Source organism: Coregonus lavaretus (genome assembly GCF_964263955.1).
Source record: "Coregonus lavaretus genome assembly, chromosome: 2".
NCBI classification, from domain to species: domain Eukaryota; kingdom Metazoa; phylum Chordata; class Actinopteri; order Salmoniformes; family Salmonidae; genus Coregonus; species Coregonus lavaretus.
Genome location: NC_139989.1, coordinates 58,514,773 through 58,533,769, shown reverse-complemented (window position 1 = coordinate 58,533,769; position 18,997 = coordinate 58,514,773).

Sequence of the window (18,997 nt, the reverse complement as noted above, 5' to 3'; positions counted from 1 at the left end):
CAGTCACTGGCTTCATCAATAAGTGCATTGATGCCGTCATCCCCACAATGACTGTACGTACATACCAACCAGAAGCCATGGATTACAGGCAACATCCGCACTGCGCTAAAGGGTAGAGCTGCCGCTTTCAAGGAGCGGGACTCTAACCCGGAAGCTTATAAGAAATCCTGCTATGCCCTCCGACGAACCATCAAACAGGCAAAGCGTCAATACAGGACTAAGATTGAATCGTACTACACCGGTTTCGAACACTCGTCAAATGTGGCAGGGCTTGCAAACTATTACTTACTACAAAGGGAAGCACAGCCGCGAGCTGCCCAGTGACACGAGCCTACCAGACGAGCTAAATTACTTCTATGCTCGCTTCGAGGCAAGCAACACTGAAGCATGCACAAGAGCATCAGCTGTTCCGGACCAGGACGTGTACTCCGAGCATGCACTGACCAACTGGCAAGTGTCTTCACTGACATTTTCAACCTGTCACTGATTGAGTCTGTAATACCAACATGTTTCAAGCAGACCACTATAGTCCCTGTGCCCAAGAACACTAAGTTAACCTGCCTAAATGACTACCGACACGTAGCACTCACGTCTGTAGCCATGAAGTGCTTTGACAGGCTGGTCATAGCTCACATCAACACTATTCTCCCAGAAATCCTAGACCCACTCCAATTTGCATTCCGCCACAACAGATCCACAGATGATGCAATCTCTATTCCACTCCACACTGCCCTTTCCCACCTGGACAAAGGAACACCTACGTGAGAATGCTATTCATTGACCACAGCTTAGCGTTCAACACCATAGTGCCCTCAAAGCTCATCACTAAGCTAAGGACCCTGGGACTAAACACCTCCCTCTGCAACTGGATTTGGACTTCCTGACGGGCCGCCCCCAGGTGGTAAGGTTAGGTAACAACACATCTGCCACGCTGATCCTCAACAAGGGGGCCCCACAGGGGTGCGTGCTCTGGCCCCTCCTGTGCTCCCTGTTCACCCATGACTGCATGGCCAGACACGACTCCAACACCATCATTAAGTTTGCCAACGACACAACAGTGGTAGGCTGATCACAGACAACGATGAGACAGCCTATAGGGAGGAGGTCAGAGACCTGGCCGTGTGGAGCCAGGATAACAACCTCTCCCTCAACGTGATCAAGACAAAGGAGATGATTGTGAACTACAGGAAAAGTAGGACCGAGCACGCCCCCATTCTCATCGACGGGGGCTGTAGTGGAGCAGGTTTAGAGCTTCAAGTTCCTTGGTGTCCACATCACCAACAAACTATCATGGTCCAAACACACCAAGACAGTCGTGAAGAGGACAAGACAACACTTTTTCCCCCTCAGGAGACTGAAAAGATATGGCATGGGTCCTCAGAAGTTCTACAGCTGCACCATCGTAGCATCCTGACTGGTTGCATCACCGCCTGGCATCCAACCGCAAGGCACTACAGAGGGTAGTGCGTATGGCCCAGTACATCAGAGACTGGATTGTTGGTTAAGGGCTGGTAAGTAAGTATTTCATTGTAAGGTCTACACCTGTTGTATTCGGTGCATGTGACAAGTACAATTTGATTTGAATTGATTTGAAGTAGGGCTGTAGCGATTACAGTGTGTGTTTGTGTGTGCGTGTGTGTGCGCGTGTGCTTGTTGCGCGGATGCATGCATGCGTTTTGGCGTGTGTGTGCGTGAGAGAGAGAGAGAGAGAGAGCGAGAGAGAGAGAGCGAGAGAGAGAGAGAGAGAGAGAGAGAGAGAGAGAGAGAGAGAGAGAGAGAGAGAGAGAGAGAGAGAGAGAGGAGACTTAGAGGAGAAAGTGAAGACCTCTACAAAGGGAAGTACACTTTATTTTAAGAAGTCATAAAGTATCTCTATGACCCAGTGATCCATGCCATTTTTTAGTGCTATAAGCGACATTAAAGTCCATATTATCATATTAAACATTACCATAATGTGAATTGTTTATTGTAATGTGCTCTGCCCAACACTGGGTGGCGGAACTGGTCTCAAAATCACAGTGAGAGAGAGACACAAAATCAGAATAGTAGCTCTGTAGTGCCACCCTGTGCTAACATACGCGCTCCGAGGTAAAGTGTCCCCTAGGTACAGACCTAGGATCATGCAAAACTGACCCAAGATCAGCGCCTGAAAGCTACTTCACCCTACTCTAATATACATACGCCAATGCCTCTCACAGTATTACACACAGTATGTAGGGACTCACCTCTATGAAGACATATACTGTAACATCCTCTATCAGTGAGCTTTATCATGTACTTATTCTGTACAAGAAGAATGTTGAGACACAAATGTGCATTAACTACCACTCATGAGGAAAGGGTTGAAGGGTGGATAAGATGCTGATGACCATCTTTTACAGATTGTTCATTGAATCCATTTTAACATTCAGTATGATCTGCTGTTTTGTTCATCTAAACTTAAAGAGTAAGAACAGGATGGGTAACACTGTTAAACAAAGTAGCAGGATCATTGGTTAGAAATTGACCTTTGTCACCTGTATCAGACGGGAGTCATACGTAAGGTGCAATCCATTCTGAGGGACACCCAGCATGCATCCCTTGTTTGATGAATTTATGTTGCTTTTATGAATTTCAAAATAAATAGGTTTAAACTCTCCTTCATGCCAGCTGCTATCAACTTTCTCTGTCAGCTCCAGTAGTACTGGTAGTTGTGTATATGTTTCTGTATTTATTGTCGTTTATACAAGGGGTGGGTCTAATCCTGAAAGCTGATTGGTAAAAATCGCATTCCAGCCTGTGTCTATTGCACAAGTTACCACCGGCTAAATCTATGATGTTAAAATGCCTGTATACTAATGTGTTTTTACTACGTGCTGCAAAATGAATCGCCCCCCGGCATAATAAAGACTCTGCTCAACTCTATGTTTGCAGCAGTGCAGAACGTTTTACAGTGTCACATTACTTGGCTGTCGTTGGTTACCGTGGTTACTTGGACAGAGCAGGTGGAACATGGTCAGTTCCTTTGGGTATTCTCCCAGTTCTCCAGTACTGCTTCTCCACCTGTGGGACATCTGTCTTTCAGGGGGCCGGATCAGACTTTTTTCTCCATCCTTCTTCTTTTTAGAGAGCAGGAAATGGTAGAGGCATGTGTGAGGTGTAACAGAACAGTTTGGCGGTTTGGAAGCCGTCATCAGAGATCTCACTGCTCAATCATTTCTAATGCAGGTGAGGAGGTATGGAGTGATCAGCTACACAGCTGGTCAATGAGACTGAGACACACTCCAGCCCTTCACTCTATCTGTCTCATTTGCATGGAACTTTAAAGTCCCTTATTTGAATAATGTTGTGTTTGGTATAGAATGATATGCTTTCATGTAGGAGGTAAGTTAGAGTGTGAGAGGCAATGTCAGCAGTAAATTAGAGAGGCAGTGGATATTCAGGGTGTTTGTGAGTGTGTGTGTGTGTGTGTGTGAGTGTGTGTGTGTGTGTGTGTGTGTGTGTGTGTGTGTGTGTGTGTGTGTGTGTGTGTGTGTGTGTGTGTGTGTGTGTGAAAGAGAGAGAGAGAGAAGAGAGCATTCCAGGAAGAATTGTGGAAGAGAAAGGTTCCATCAGAAGAAGTTCACGACATGAGGGGCAAAGGGAGTTGTTATGACACATGTACAGTGAGGGAAAAAAGTATTTGATCCCCTGCTGATTTTGTACATTTTCCCACTGACAAAGACATGATCAGTCTATAATTTTAATGGTAGGTTTATTTGAACAGTGAGAGACAGAATAACATCAACAAAAAATCCAGAAAACCGCATGTCAAAAATGTTATAAATTGATTTGCATTTTAATGAGGGAAATAAGTATTTGACCCCCTCTCAATCAGAAAGATTTCTGGCTCCCAGGTGTCTTTTATACAGGTAACGAGCTGAGATTAGGAGCACACTCTTAAAGGGAGTGCTCTTAATCTCAGCTTGTTACCTGTATAAAAGACACCTGTCCACAGAAGCAATCAATCAATCAGATTCCAAACTCTCCACCATGGCCAAGACCAAAGAGCTCTCCAAGGATGTCAGGGACAAGATTGTAGACCAACACAAGGCTCTCCCGAGTGGCGCAGTGGTCTAAGGCACTGCATCGCAGTGCTAGCTGTGCCACTAGAGATCCTGGTTCGAATCCAGGCTCTGTCGTAGCCGGCCATGACCGGGAGACCCATGGGGCGGCGCACAATTGGCCCAGCGTCGTCCAGGGTAGGGGAGGGAATGGCCGGCAGGGATGTAGTGCATGGCATTTGCAAAGCCAGGGTTGTGGGTTCGATTCCCACGGGGGGTCAGTATGAAAAATAAAAAAAAGTGTAATGTAAGTCGCTCTGGATAAGAGCGTCTGCTCTTATCCAGAGACCATCGCCAAGCAGCTTGGTGAGAAGGTGACAACAGTTGGTGCGATTATTCGCAAATGGAAGAAACACAAAAGAACTGTCAATCTCACCTCGTGGAGTTGCAATGATCATGAGAACGGTGAGGAATCAGACCAGAACTACACGGGAGGATCTTGTCAATGATCTCAAGGCAGCTGGGACTATAGTCACCAAGAAAACAATTGGTAACACACTACGCTGTGAAGGACTGAAATCATGCAGCGCCTGCAAGGTCCCGCTGCTCAAGAAAGCACATATACAGGCCCGTCTGAAGTTTGCCAGTTGACATCTGAATGATTCAGAGGAGAACTGGGTGAAAGTGTTGTGGTCAGATGAGACCAAAATCGACCTCTTTGGCATCAACTCAACTCGCCGTGTTTGGAGGAGGAGGAATGCTGCCTATGACCCCAAGAACACCATCCCCACTGTCAAACATGGAGGTGGAAACATTATCGTGAATGGGTATTCCAGCATGACAATGACCCAAAACACACGGCCAAGGCAACAAAGGAGTGGCTCGAGAATAAGCACATTAAGGTCCTGGAGTGGCCTAGCCAGTCTCCAGACCTTAGTCCCATAAAAAAATCTGTGGAGGGAGCTGAAGGTTCGAGTTGCCAAACGTCAGCCTCGAAACCTTAATGACTTGGAAAAGATCTGCAAAGAGGAGTGGGACAAAATCCCTCCTGAGATGTGTGCAAACCTGGTGGCCAACTACAAGAAACGTCTGACCTCTGTGATTGCCAACAAGGGTTTTGCCACCAAGGACTAAGTCATGTTTTGCAGAGGGGTAAAATACTTATTTCCCTCATTAAAATGCAAATCAATTTATAACATTTTTTGTTGTTGTTATTCTGTCTCTCACTGTTCAAATAAACCTACCATTAAAATGATAGACTGATCATTTCTTTGTCAGTGGGCAAACGTACAAAATCAGCAGGGGATCAAATACTTTTTTCCCTCACTATAGGTTGAGGTGTGTGTTTGTGTGTGTGTGTGTGTGTGTGTGTGTCTGTGTGTGTGTGTTTGTGTGTGTGTGTGTGCCTGTGTGTGTGCCTGTGTGTATGTATGTATGTGTGTGTGTGTGTGTGTGTGTGTGTGTGTGTGTGTGTGTGTGTGTGTGTGTGTGTCTGTGTGTGTGTGTGTGTGTGTGTGTGAGAGAGAGAGCCTGTGTGTGTGTGTGTATGTGTGGGTGTGTGTGTGTGTCTGTGTGTAATAAAGATTAGAGTATTGGGGTGGGGAGGGGGAGGGGGGTTATGGGGTTTTAATCGTGACATGGGGGTGTTATGGAGTTAGGGTTAAGGTTAGATGTGTTGTGGGGTGGGGGCTTCAGCTGTTGTTATGGACCCAGGAGGACCTTGGTGACCAGACAGCTGCAGGACCAGGAAAGTAAAAGTGATTATGGTGCTGACCAGTTGTCTCGTGGATAGCAAGCCTTGGGGTGCAATACTCTGTGAAACTGAGCTCCATGTTGTTTTACTACAAATATGTACGGTGGCCCTTAGGGGCAAACCAGCTTTGTGTCCATGCTGTCACTTCTTAAAAGCTGGTTTGCCCCTTAGGTCCACCGTAACTATGACAAATAACCATACACATCCCTCTAGTAGTAGACGCCATTTAAATATCTGATGATGGAAACAATATGATACCACAACAAGTCACTGATAACACATCATGTGTCTTTTCAAATCAAATAAAAACATAATTAAGTTCTGTATCAGTCAACTGAATTTGACATTGAGGCAGCTGAATTAGATATTGGGGATTTAATTGTGTTTTACGTGTGTGATGTTCTTAGAAATATGAATGTGAGCTGTGTGTTTTGACTGGGGCGCCAGAGACTATGACCACTAGGCCAGGGAAACCCCCTAAAGCTTCTGCCTGCCAGTACACCGCATGATTTGTTTTTCTATTCAAATAGGGAGAGGGGGAGAGAGACGAGGGAGCGAGAGAGAGGAGGGATAGAGAGACAGAGTGACCATGGTGACATGGGTACACTAAATGATATCTCAGTCAAATTCAAAACTGTGCCAACCTGCCATGATGAGCAGAAACAGGAGTGAGATAGGGAATGTCCCGTCCATAATATATAGCCTCTATTGGAAACTCACTGCAAGCTACAGTATGTAAATGCAAATGTATCAAATTATGATTTGTATAATTTCTCGGATGCATTCTGAAGTAGTTGGTCTTGCCAGTGACCTCTCTTAGCTTTATGTAAGTGGATACATATCAAATTTGGATTCCTAATGATGATTTGTATCGTTTTTCAGACATTGCAATCTAACTGGTCTTGTGAGATGTGTCTGCTGACTTTATGTAGATGGTTATGTTTCAAATTGTATCATTTTTGCTTTGCTTTTCTATCGCGGCTGTGGGGGAACGTCCTAGCTAGCTCCAGTTGGCCAGAGAGCAGCTCCAGGATGCAAAGGGAGCCTAGAATTATGGGAGATTAAAAGCTTTTCTGGACCTGGTTCAAGAAGTGCTGACGAGGCAAGACTAAACATGGCAGGCTGCAGCTAAAAGAAGCTGAGACATCTGCAGCATGTGGTGCCCTCACTCCATCTACCATAGGATTAGTCCTATCCTGGGGAGAAACACTCTGTTTTCACACACAGGGTGGAGAGAGGGATGAGGGAAGGAAGGAGAAGGGGAGGGGACTAGGAAAATAAATGTCCCTCTCTCTCTCTCTGGAATTTTGACAAGGTTGAAATGCGGACACTGGTCTCAGATAACATACATTTACATTTTAGTCATTTAGCAGACGCTCTTAACCAGAGCGACTTACAGGAGCAATTAGGGTTAAGTGCCTTGCTCAAGGGCACATTAACGTCATTTAGCAGACGCTCTTAGCCAGAGCGACTCACAAATTGGTGCGTTCACCCTATAGCCAGTGGGATAACCTTAAATCTCTAACAGAACCAGCAACGCAGCGGTCAAACCAACAGTCAATAATCCATCACATTGATAATCTTGTTCTGGTCCGTTTGGACCGCTCTGTAAACCACAGTCTTTCACAATAACCATGGCCGTGTTCTAAACAGCCCAAACCCCTTCCTCTCTCTCACCAGGCTGTCTCTGCACTACCTGTAGACGTAATAGGTGGCCCGTTGGCTGACTTTCTCCCAGTTGCGTCAGTGAAATTGTGGCATGTGAGTTGCACCACAAATATCCTGCCTGTTGGGTCTGTCTGTGGCTGGCGGGGGTCCACGCCCACTGCATGTGCCAACGAATCCGATTCACCAAACAGGCGGGCGGGCGAGTTTCCCCCCTTCCCCCCTGGCCCTGTCTTAAAACCCAGACCTGGGACATGTTCATAAGCAACCAAATGGAAGAAAAGGGGCTGAAACAGGGAGGGACTACCTGGACTTTTGTTTTCTCCATTGCAACGTTTCCAAATATTTTCCAGTATGTGCCCTAATGAACATCATCCTAAATCGGAGGCATGAAGGAGTCCTCCTTTTGACCTGACTGCCATTCACATACAAACAGTCCTGTATCTCTATATCTTGTACCTGTGCCATAGGTACAGTCACCCAGTCATTGTGATTTCATGGTGACATAGGTTGTAATCATAAGAGATTTTCTTAACCTTCAATAACCTTCAACTTGTGACCTACAGCACTATGTTGGCTACCCAGGCCTGCACTCCACCCTGAACAGTGTGTCTCCCTTCCCTGCAGGAGTGAAAACAGGTCTTCTCAGGGATATCACACACACACACACACACACACACACACCGAGCAGTGAAAGGCTTGTTTTATTAGAAAGCCACCCACCCCAGAACAGATCACTTTTCACATTCAATCATAATCTCCTCACCGTCCCGTCCGACACTGCGACTGCCAGGAAGTGAAATGCTACCTTGGCCAGTGGTGTGTTTGTGTGTGTGTGTGTTGTGTGTGTGTGTGTGTGTGTGTGTGTGTGTGTGTGTGTGTGTGTGTCTGTGTGTGTGTGTGTGGGGGGGGGGGGGGGTGTACGCGTTTGTATGTGCTTGTGTACGTGTGTGTCCATGCATTGCCATCCACAGTAAGGAGATGGGAAAAACGATAGCTCTTCCACTCTTATAAGTCAATGAAAAGATTTCCTAATAAATTCAGGAGAAAGCTAAACAATCAAGTTTGCTCAAAGATCTCTAACTCGAGAAAAGCATCATTTGCATGAAACATTTCATTTTGAAATGAATGTTGTTTGTGAAGGTAATTCCAAAGTGTGATCTATGGAACGAGCCGTTGAGTGCAAGTTCATTTTCCCTTTGCCCTGCAGAGAATAACATGGCTCCATCCTGTAAAAGAAGAATCCCAGTCTCTTCTGTGCCGTCTCTCTATCCCTATAATGTTCATCTTCTTCCTCACCATCCTCCACTCATGACTGTCCCTCGACATCCAGTCACATCTCCCTATCTCACTCTCTATGTTATCTATCCCTCTCTGTTTCTCTCACTCTATCACTCTCTGTTTCTCTCACTCTATCCCTCTCTGTTTCTCTCACTCTATCCCTCTCTGTTTCTCTCACTCTATCCCTCTCTGTTTCTCTCACTCTATCCCTCTCTGTTTCTCTCACTCTATCCCTCTCTGTTTCTCTCACTCTATCCCTCTCTGTTTCTCTCACTCTATCCCTCTCAGTTTCTCTCACTCTATCCCTCTCAGTTTCTCTCACTCTATCCCTCTCTGTTTCTCTCACTCTATCCCTCTCTGTTATTATCACTCTATCCCTCTCTGAATCTCTCACTATACCCCTCTTCTCTCATTCCTCCCTCCCCTTGAATCTCCCCATGCCTCTTTTATAATATGACCAATACATTACCACCAGGCAGTACCAGGAGCAGCCCGACTCCCAGCCAGGCCCCCTGCCCAGGAAAAAAGGGTTAGAGGTCAACCTCATTAGCAGTCAGAGTGAATGGTCGTCATTGGCCGACGCTGCTGGAACAGGGACAGAACCACCACGTCATCCTCTGTTGCCCGATTCCACCTTGTCCACTCTCTCACACCAGTCAGAGGCCTTTAAAACACACTAATGGAATGACATCATACGGTATTGTGTACCCTATTACATCAGCATGGCTCAGTAAGTATTTTTTGTTTTTTGACTCAATTTATTCTAGTCAGTGATTGGCTGTTGGGTGTCACATGATTCAAAGCTGCCTGACCGTTGGAGGGAACTGGTGCCACGGCCACTCTCTCTGTGTGTTCCCTACATTAGTTAATCACAAGCCTTTTAAACCACAGAGATCCTATTAAGTTATATTATGTCATTATATGTTTATATCTCACTATTAGAGTGATGTCATAGACTATACTTGATGACATCAGTGTGGCTCGGTCAATATGGGAAAATGTTATTTGGGGCCTTTAGTTCCTTTACTTTGGTCAGATGTGACTGGACGTGTGGTGTCACGTGGGAGAGGGAGAGCGAGAGGGAGTTTTACCCTCTCTCTGGTCCCTGCTCTTCTGACCATTGGAAGAGGAACAGAGAGGAAAGTTGTAAAGGAAACTTTAATCTCCGGACATCTGAGATGGATTTGCATGGAAAAGCCCACTCACTTCTGACGACGCAATAATCACCTACAGTGGACATGCAAAAAATATTTTCTTTGTCTTTTTATATGAGTACACAATGAGTGAGTAGTTAAGTATTTATACAGCAGGATGTCTGATCTCCAGTTCGCCTTTATTTGATGTTATATGAGTATACAACCAGTGAGGTAGTATTTATACAGGCCGATTTCTGATCTCTGTTTTTTGTTTGTTTAGAACTCTAACCACCAGATTCCGTTTGCTTCCCAAATTGCACCATATTCCCTATATAGTGTAGTTCTTTTGAGCAGGGCCCACAGGGCTCTAGTCAAGAGTAGTGCACTATATAGGGCAGAGCATGCCAGAGCAAAACCACAGAGTCAACCCAGAGTCAACCTTTGACCTTTCACCCCATGACCTTAGCTCCCCCTACTATCGATCCATCCGCCACATGCATTCCATGGCATTTGGGTTCCTCCTTAAAGGAGGGTTGACGATTGACTCAAGGAGGGGTGAGGCTTAAAGCTGACGGTGTCCTAAAATATTCACCATATTGGACACTACTGAGATGTCCCTAAGAAGGAGAGTGACATTACAGCCTCAGCTATGTGTGTGTGTGTGTGTGTTTGTGTGTGTGTGTGTGTGTGTGTGTGTGTGTGTGTGTGTGTGTGTGTGTGTGTGTGTGTGTGTGTGTGTGTGTTTGGACACAGAGGAACGTTGCTGTGTCAAAGAACCCCAGGCGCCGGAGCGTCGTGCAGTGGAGCGACCTTTAGAACCATGCTGAGCTGAGGTTACTCCCGCCAGCAAAGCTAGGTCATAATGAACCCCGGTAGACCACTAAAAGGCTAAAAGGCTTCCTCTCCCCTCCACGCCGGGTCGCCACTCCATAGCCTTACTGTTCCACAAGGGCTAGCCCTGTAAACATGAGACAGGGAGTAAGGGGGGGGCATGGCATTGTGGAGTGGAGGAGTGCAAACCAAGGTCATGGTGGGTTGATCTCTTACTCTTTCTCTCTCTCTCTCTCTCTCTATATATATATATATATATATATATATATATATACAGTATCAGTCAAAAGTTTGGACACACCTACTCATTCAAGGATTTTTCTTTATTTTTACAATTTTTTACATTGTAGAATAATAGCGAAGACATCGAAAATATGAAATAACACATATGGAATCATGTAGTAACCAAAAACGTGTTAAACAAATCAAAATATATTTGAGATTTGAGATTCTTCAAATAGCCACCTGTCACGACTTCCTCCGAAGCTGCCTCCTCTCCTTGTTCGGGCAGGCTTCGGTGTTCATCGCCACCGGCCTTCTAGCCACTGCCGCTCCCCATCTCATCATTCCATTAGTTTTTTTCTTGTTTATTACACACACATGGTTCATATCCCCTCATTAGCACCTGTATACAGTCCCTTGCAAAAGTATTCATCCCCCTTGGCGTTTTTACTATTTTGTTGCATTAGAACCTGTAATTTAAATGGATTTTTATTTGGATTTCATGTAATGGACATACACAAAATAGTCCATATTGGTGAAGTGAAATTAAAAACATAACTTGTTTCAAAAAAATTAAATCATGGAAAAGTGGTGCTTGCATATGTATTCACCCCCTTTGCTATGAAGCCCCTAAATAAGATCTGGTGCAACCAGTTACCTTCAGAAGTCACATAATTAGTTAAATAAAGTCCACCTGTGTGCAATCTAAGTGTCAAATGATATGTCACATGATCTCAGTATATATACACCTGTTCTGAAAGGCCCCAGAGTCTGCAACACCACTAAGCAAGGGGCACCACCAAGCAAGCGGCACCATGAAGAACAAGGAGCTCTCCAAACAGGTCAGGGACAAAGTTGTGGTGAAGTACAGATCAGGGTTGGGTTATAAAAAAAATATCAGAAACTTTGAACATCCCACAGAGCACTATTAAATCCATTATTAAAAAATGGAAAGAATATGGCACCACAACAAACCTGCCAAGAGTGGGCCGCCCACCAAAACCCACAGACCAGGCAAGGAGGGCATTAATCAGACAGGCAACAAAGAGACCAAATATAACCCTGAAGGAGCTGCAAAGCTCCGCAGCGGAGATTGGAGTATCTGTCCATAGGACCACTTTAAGCCGTACACTCCACAGAGCTGGGCTTTACGGAAGAGTGGCCAGAAAAAAGCCATTGCTTAAAGAAAAAAATAAGCGAACACATTTGGTGTTCGCCAAAAGGCATGTGGGAGACTCCCCAAACATATGGAAGAAGGTACTCTGGTCAGATAAGACTAAAATTGAGCTTTTTGGCCATCAAGGAAAACGCTATGTCTGGCGCAAACCCAACACCTCTCATCACCCTGAGAACACCATCCCCACAGTGAAGCATGGTGGTGGCAGCATCATGCTGTGGGGATGTTTTTCATCGGCAGGGACTGGGAAACTGGTCAGAATTGAAGGAATGATGGATGGCGCTAAATACAGGGAAATTCTTGAGGGAAACCTGTTTCAGTCTTCCAGAGATTTGAGACTGGGACGGAGGTTCACTTTCCATCAGGACAATAACCCTAAGCATACAGCTAAAGCAACACGAGTGGTTTAAGGGGAAACATTTAAATGTCTTGGAATGGCCTAGTCAAAGCCCAGACCTCAATCCAATTGAGATTCTGTGGTATGACTTAAAGTTTGCTGTACACCAGCGGAACCCATCCAACTTGAAGGAGCAGAAGCAGTTTTGCCTTGAAGAATGGGCAAAAATCCCAGTGGCTTGATGTGCCAAGCTTAGAGAGACATACCCCAAGAGACTTGCAGCTGTAATTGCTGCAAAAGGTGGCTCTACAAAGTATTGACTTTGGGGGGGTGAATAGTTAAGCACTCTAAATTTTCACAAATATTTTGCATCTTCAAAGTGGTAGGCATGTTGTGTAAATCAAATGATACAAACCCCCCCAAAATCAATTTAAATTCCAGGTTGTAAGGCAACAAAATAGGAAAAATACCAAGGGGGGTGAATACTTTTGCAAGCCACTGTAAGTGCTCCCTCTGCCCCCCTGTCTTGGTGTGTGATTAGTTATTGTGGAAGTTACTCAAGCTCGGTGGAGCTACTTTGTATTTTGTGTCACCGGGATATTCACCCTTGTGCCTTGTTTTTCTCCAGTGCCCCAGTCTTTTACACATTGCTGCGTATCGCTGTGTTCCTGAATAAACCATATATTCTGTGATTTACCCTCTGAAATCACCCACTACACCACCCTTTGCCTTGATGACAGTTTTGCACACTCTTGGCATTCTCTCAACCAGTTTCATGAGGTAATCACCTGGAATGGTGTGCCTTCCTAAAATTGTATTTGTGGAATTTATTTCCTTCTTAATGCGTTTGATACAATCAGTTGTATTGTGACAAGGTATGCGGGGTATACAGAAGACAGCCCTATTTGGTAAAATACCAAGTCCATATTATGGTAAGAACACTTCAAATAAGCAAAGAGAAACGTCAGTCCATCATTACTTTAAGACATGAAGGTCAGTCAATAAGGAACATTTCAAGAACTGAAAGTTTCTTCAAATGCAGTCGCAAAAACCATCAAGCACTATGATGAGAGGAGAGGAGTACATGGCTTAGAACTGGAATCTGATCAGAGAAAATGTCTGCTACAGAGACATTGCCCCACACAGCCGGTGCTGTGATCAGGTGACACAGAGCTGGGTTTGTGTCCCCATAAAGCACATAAGCCACCTACAGGACTAGAGAGAACCTCCACTGAGACCAATACACACACACGTACACACACAGATGCACTCGCTCACACACACACACACACACACACACACACACACACACAGACACACACACACACACACACTTTCCTCCAGAAGGCCCCACATTCTTTCATTCACTGACAATAGATTCACATACATAATGGACCCAATTCATATCAAAGCATGGGCCAGGAGAGAGACTGGCCGTTCTCCAAGCCTCGCAGAGCAGGGCCAAAACCACATGGGAGAACAAACTCTGTTCTCCCTTAGTTGTTCTCTCTCTCTCTCCTGTTCTTTGTCATACCACAGAAGATATCAAGTGTGAGGGGAAGTCCATGTGTTGCTGATCATCTGCATTTTCGACAAATATCACAATGGTCACATAATATGTTGTGGTTGTACTGTCCGTATTGTCCATGCTCAAAACAGCCCTGGAAGTGAAAGATAAAGTGGCACCTCAGGTTTTCAAATGTATTCCTTATGGTCTCTTGGGTTCGTAATGGTATTTAATATGTAGAGGCTGCTGGGGGGAGGACAGCTCATAATAATGGAAACAAACATGGAAACCATGTGTTTGATGTATTTGATACCATTCCACTAATTCCGCTCCAGCCATTACCACGAGCCCGTCCTCCCCAGTGAAGGTGCCACCAACCTTCTGTGGTGTATAGTCTACAACGTTTCAATAGGCAAGTGGTGGTGGTGGGGTAGCCTGGTCCCAGATCTGTTTGTGCTGTCAGTTAGGCGTGACAATGACCATAGGAGTTGGCACGACAGCAGAAGAAACTGATTTGGGACCAGTCTAGTGGTGGAGCATGCTTCTCAACAGAATAAATGGGTTGTGATGGCTCTACTGTTTTATCACAGTTGCCGTGTGACAGAGCGAACTCAGCTCACAGTTCACACACAGCCCTGCCAGCACAGCACTAGGCTTCATTTAAACCTCTGGCCCTGCTGTCTCTCTGCCACTCTCTGCCAACCAGTAAACCTCTGGCCCTGCTGTCTGTCTGCCAGCCAGCCTCCAGAAGGGGGGCAGTGGGAGAGAAAAAGGGGTGTTGTTTTTCTTTCTGACCCACTGTATGTAGTTTGGCCATTCTCTCCAATTCAGAGACTCTTTCTTTCATCTGCTTCTTTTTCTCTGTGCCTCTCTCTTAATCTCTCTCTCTCTCTCTCTCTCTCTCTCTCTCTCTCTCTCTCTCTCTCTCTCTCTCTCTCTCTCTCTCTCTCTCTCTCTCTCTCTCTCTCTCTCTCTCTATCTCTCTATCTCTCTCTCTCTCTCTCTCAAATTCTGGGGTTGCACAGGAACCCACACACCGGCGGCGCTCTGACGAGACGACAAAGTAATATATGTGGGCGTCTGGGAGTAGGGAGGGTTTAGAAGAAGGTCCCACTGTATTTATTTAACATTTTTATGTTTTATTTACCACATCCGTATGGAGCTAACCACTCTATATTCCATCTCTAATTATATCAGAGCAGACCTAGCAGAGACGATCCCCCTCATTAATTCATCTAACCTTTTTAAAAAGTAATGGCTGCCTCAATAACACTCACAAAGGAGGCCTTTCTCCACTCGCATGGCAAGGATGTCAACAATACGAGTGTATTACTCCATTCAGCTGACCTTAGTCTTTCTCTCCGACTACTACTCTTCTTTAACAGGATAATGAACACAGTTAGAGTGAATTAACGACATTAACGTTGATTTAATCAAATTTCAGAGACCTAGTGAGATGATCTATGTGAGATAATGAACAATTACAAGCTTTCTTATAGAATTTCCCCTTCTACTCAACCGTGATATGTGGTGATGAGAACGGAAGGAGGTTGAGGAGAAGATGAAGGAGGTGGGTGAGGAGGAGAGTGAGAATACATTTGAGGGATAAGTAATACTGAAAATGGGCCTATCTAAGTGTACAATAGTTTTACAATAGTCCTGAGCAATGACTGAGAAACAATATAGAATGGTTTATTTCACAAATTCGACATGATGAAGTACCAATGACAGCCAATGCGGAATTATTTGACACAATTCACATAAATACACTATGCACAAGGAAATCATCGACACAATAAAAAAAACTACAACTTTAAAATACATACCTCTCAGTTCTAAGGGTAAGACAGAAGTGTCCGTCCATAGCTCACTGTTTGAGCAGCCAATGTTATGGCACTTCTTTGGTAGTGCTTGGTTCTGTACCTGGTGGATTCCGATAGAGGGGTCATCACCATAGTGACAAATCAACAAGTGTTGCGGCTGTTGAAACTAAATGAAGTAATCACCCAGTTCACAATCAAAATGTGCCAAGAGAAAGTAGAAAACAACAGACAAAAGAAAGGAGAAGGTGAAAAAACATGGACAACTGTTCAGTGACACTAAATGACAACCTCTCGACAGTGAAAACAGAAACAGATGTCCTTTTCTGCTGCTTTCTTTAGTTGTGAAAGGCACTATACTTTACCTGTCATATTCAGTAAACACACAGCATATTTTCTATTGTGATGTTAACACCCAGTGTTTCATCGGACATGTGTGAATTAAGTGCGGTCAAATTTTTAACTACTGTAGGACTATTACAGAGTTGTTTTCCTTTTCCTATTGGCTGATGTGGGTCTACATCTATAGTGCTAGGTCCATCCAGGGCCCCGGTTGGTGATGAACATCTGGCCAAATATAGTCGTCCTTGGAGGAGCCAGACCCAATTTAGTGGCGTGTTCAGGGGCGGCAGGGTGAATGCACTGGCACCAAGACCCACTCCCTCTCTCCTTCCCCTCTGTCCGAGCCCTCGTGGAACTAGGGAAGTCAATGTTAAGTCAATGTTAGTTCTGTCTGGCAGCCTGTTTTCCTTGGTCCACAGTGCACCAGTCACTCAGGAGACACTGCTGGTAAAACGCAACATTTTATTTAGCGAGAAGAACAAGAAAAGGACACAAAATAAAGCTGATGTATTCAGGAAGTCATTAACTCTGGGGACAGAATGAATGAAATTCAGTTTAGTGTTTGTTTTGGAGGCCGGGGATTCAATTGCAAACAAGAGGTGGTGTAGGTTCAGAGAATACATTACTCAGACTGGTACCCAAGGTCACGTGGCCATATCCAAACTTTTCAATCAAGATGACATTTATTGATTTATATAGTTAAATCTATATCTAAATCCACTGATATGGTCATTCATCTACAGTATCTATCTATATTGATTTCTTGATATACTAGTTAATACATTCATCTATTTAGGCCATACAAATGTAATTAAATGATTAACGGACGCCCCCTCTTAAAAATCTGAAAATTTTAAAAGTGTAACGATTAAAGCAAAAATAATGTCCTCAAGCTTCCAGTAATACACAACTTCCTCTCGGACTCGGATTATGGCTGAACTATGCCTCTTTTAGCTTCCCTAAAAGGCAAAAATCTATTGATTAGGTCACTAGGTGTTGAACTAGTGGTAACTAACTAACTAACTAACTAACCAGGTTGCTGTAGTAATTTAACAACAGGGTTTACTTTTATGTTGTTTTTGTTAGCCTCAATTTAAATAAATCTGTTTAACATTTAATGAAGTTTTTGTTTGCATTCTGTGAAGTTCTGTTCGCATTCTGAAGTTATTTATGTTTGCTAATTGGAGCTAGCCATTGAAAAGCACGTTACTTCAATCACAATATTTTTGCACTGGCATTTTTTGTGCATATATTTTTCTGTTATATAACTGCCAATTCAGACTTACCAGCTTTATTATAGAAGCATTTTTTGTTGCTTGCCACCTGTATGCTATGCTACCACGTTAGCCTACTAGCATATTAGCTTTAGCTTTTGTCATATCATATTGCACAGCTTTCCCCTTGCTATAATCATTGCTGCTTTTATTAGCTTATATGTATATTCATATTTCATTAGTATATTTATTTACCTTCTATATCTATATTGATGTATGTTTACATCCTGAGAAAAAAGGAGGCCTACACATAAAAAGTCTGACATTTTGTATCTATCTAAAACAGTCAACTCCAGCAATCAGGAGCAATTACTTTATTCAGATAGCCAGGATATTTGGACAGTAACGACACAAAGCAGCTTAACATTTTCTGTATAGTGAAGGTGACTACACCTCATCGTGGAATCCGCTAAAGCGCCATTTCTGTAAGGTTTGCCTTGAAGCAGGAAGGAAGGAGAGGCTCTTCTCCCAACCAAGTCCCACTTCTATCAGGAAGATTTTGTGCATCAAGTGGGTCCCGGTCAGGCAGGCTAGGCCGGTTAGTTCAATGGCAGGCAGGCAGTAACGATACTTTATGTCCACTTCATTTCCATTGCAAATCAGGCCCTGAGTTCCCTGGGTTCCCAGAGTTCCCAGCAGCTCCCCGTTTCCCCTAAACACGCAGAGTAACAGGGACTCATTAACAGCAATGAGACTATAACCCTGATAGCTATCCCAGTCCTAACAATGCGACCCAAAACTGGGTTCCGATGGTATTTATTTTCTTTTAAATACTTTGAGTATTTGATTGAGCCTGCCTGGAGTGCATTTTTGGAACTATTCCTGTTATTTTGGACTTTGTATTTTGCATTTGAATATTGATTGATATTGATATTGATATTGTACTCCATTGTTGAGGAGAGTTAACAAGTAAGCATACACCTGTATCCTGTGCACGTGACCAATAAACTTTGATTTGATTTATTCCATTGATTCCATTGCACGAGTGAAGCTGAAGTACTTGTAAGAAAACAAAAACTGTTTTGAACCCAGTTTGATAACGATGGGATCTGGTGAGGTGGTTGTGGCTTTGTGATGTCCCTGGGTTCATCCAGTGTTCCGTAATGGGATGTGTCCCAGACCACGTCTTTCCAAAAGTCAACAATGGCTGTGACAGGCGGAATGTACATCAGACCTTGGACCCTGCTCTACACACGAACCCCCTGACAGAACTAACCCTGTCTAGATCTGGTGTTCACTGATCAAATACTCTGATGGCGTACGCCTGTGTGTGTGCGAGTGTGCGTGTGTGTGAGCATGCATGTGTGTGTCTTATCCATTTGTGTGTCAGTGCGTGTGCATGTTCAGAATTTCTCCCATTCATTTGAATACAAATGGAACATGAATCCCATGGCTGTGCTAGTCCATTGTCTTCTTCTCTCGTGTCATTAAAAACTGCATGAAATACTTTTAAACCCATAAATGTTGGAGATGGGAGTGTTGCTCAGGTTTGACTTGCTCTGCTTTTCCAGTCAGTGGGAACAGCCCTCCACTTCAGCCTCATTGTTACTCATTTACAGTAGAGCTTTCAAGAGGGCCCCGGCAGAAACATGGCGAAAGGACGTTCTCCAACGAAACAGGACCCAAGCAG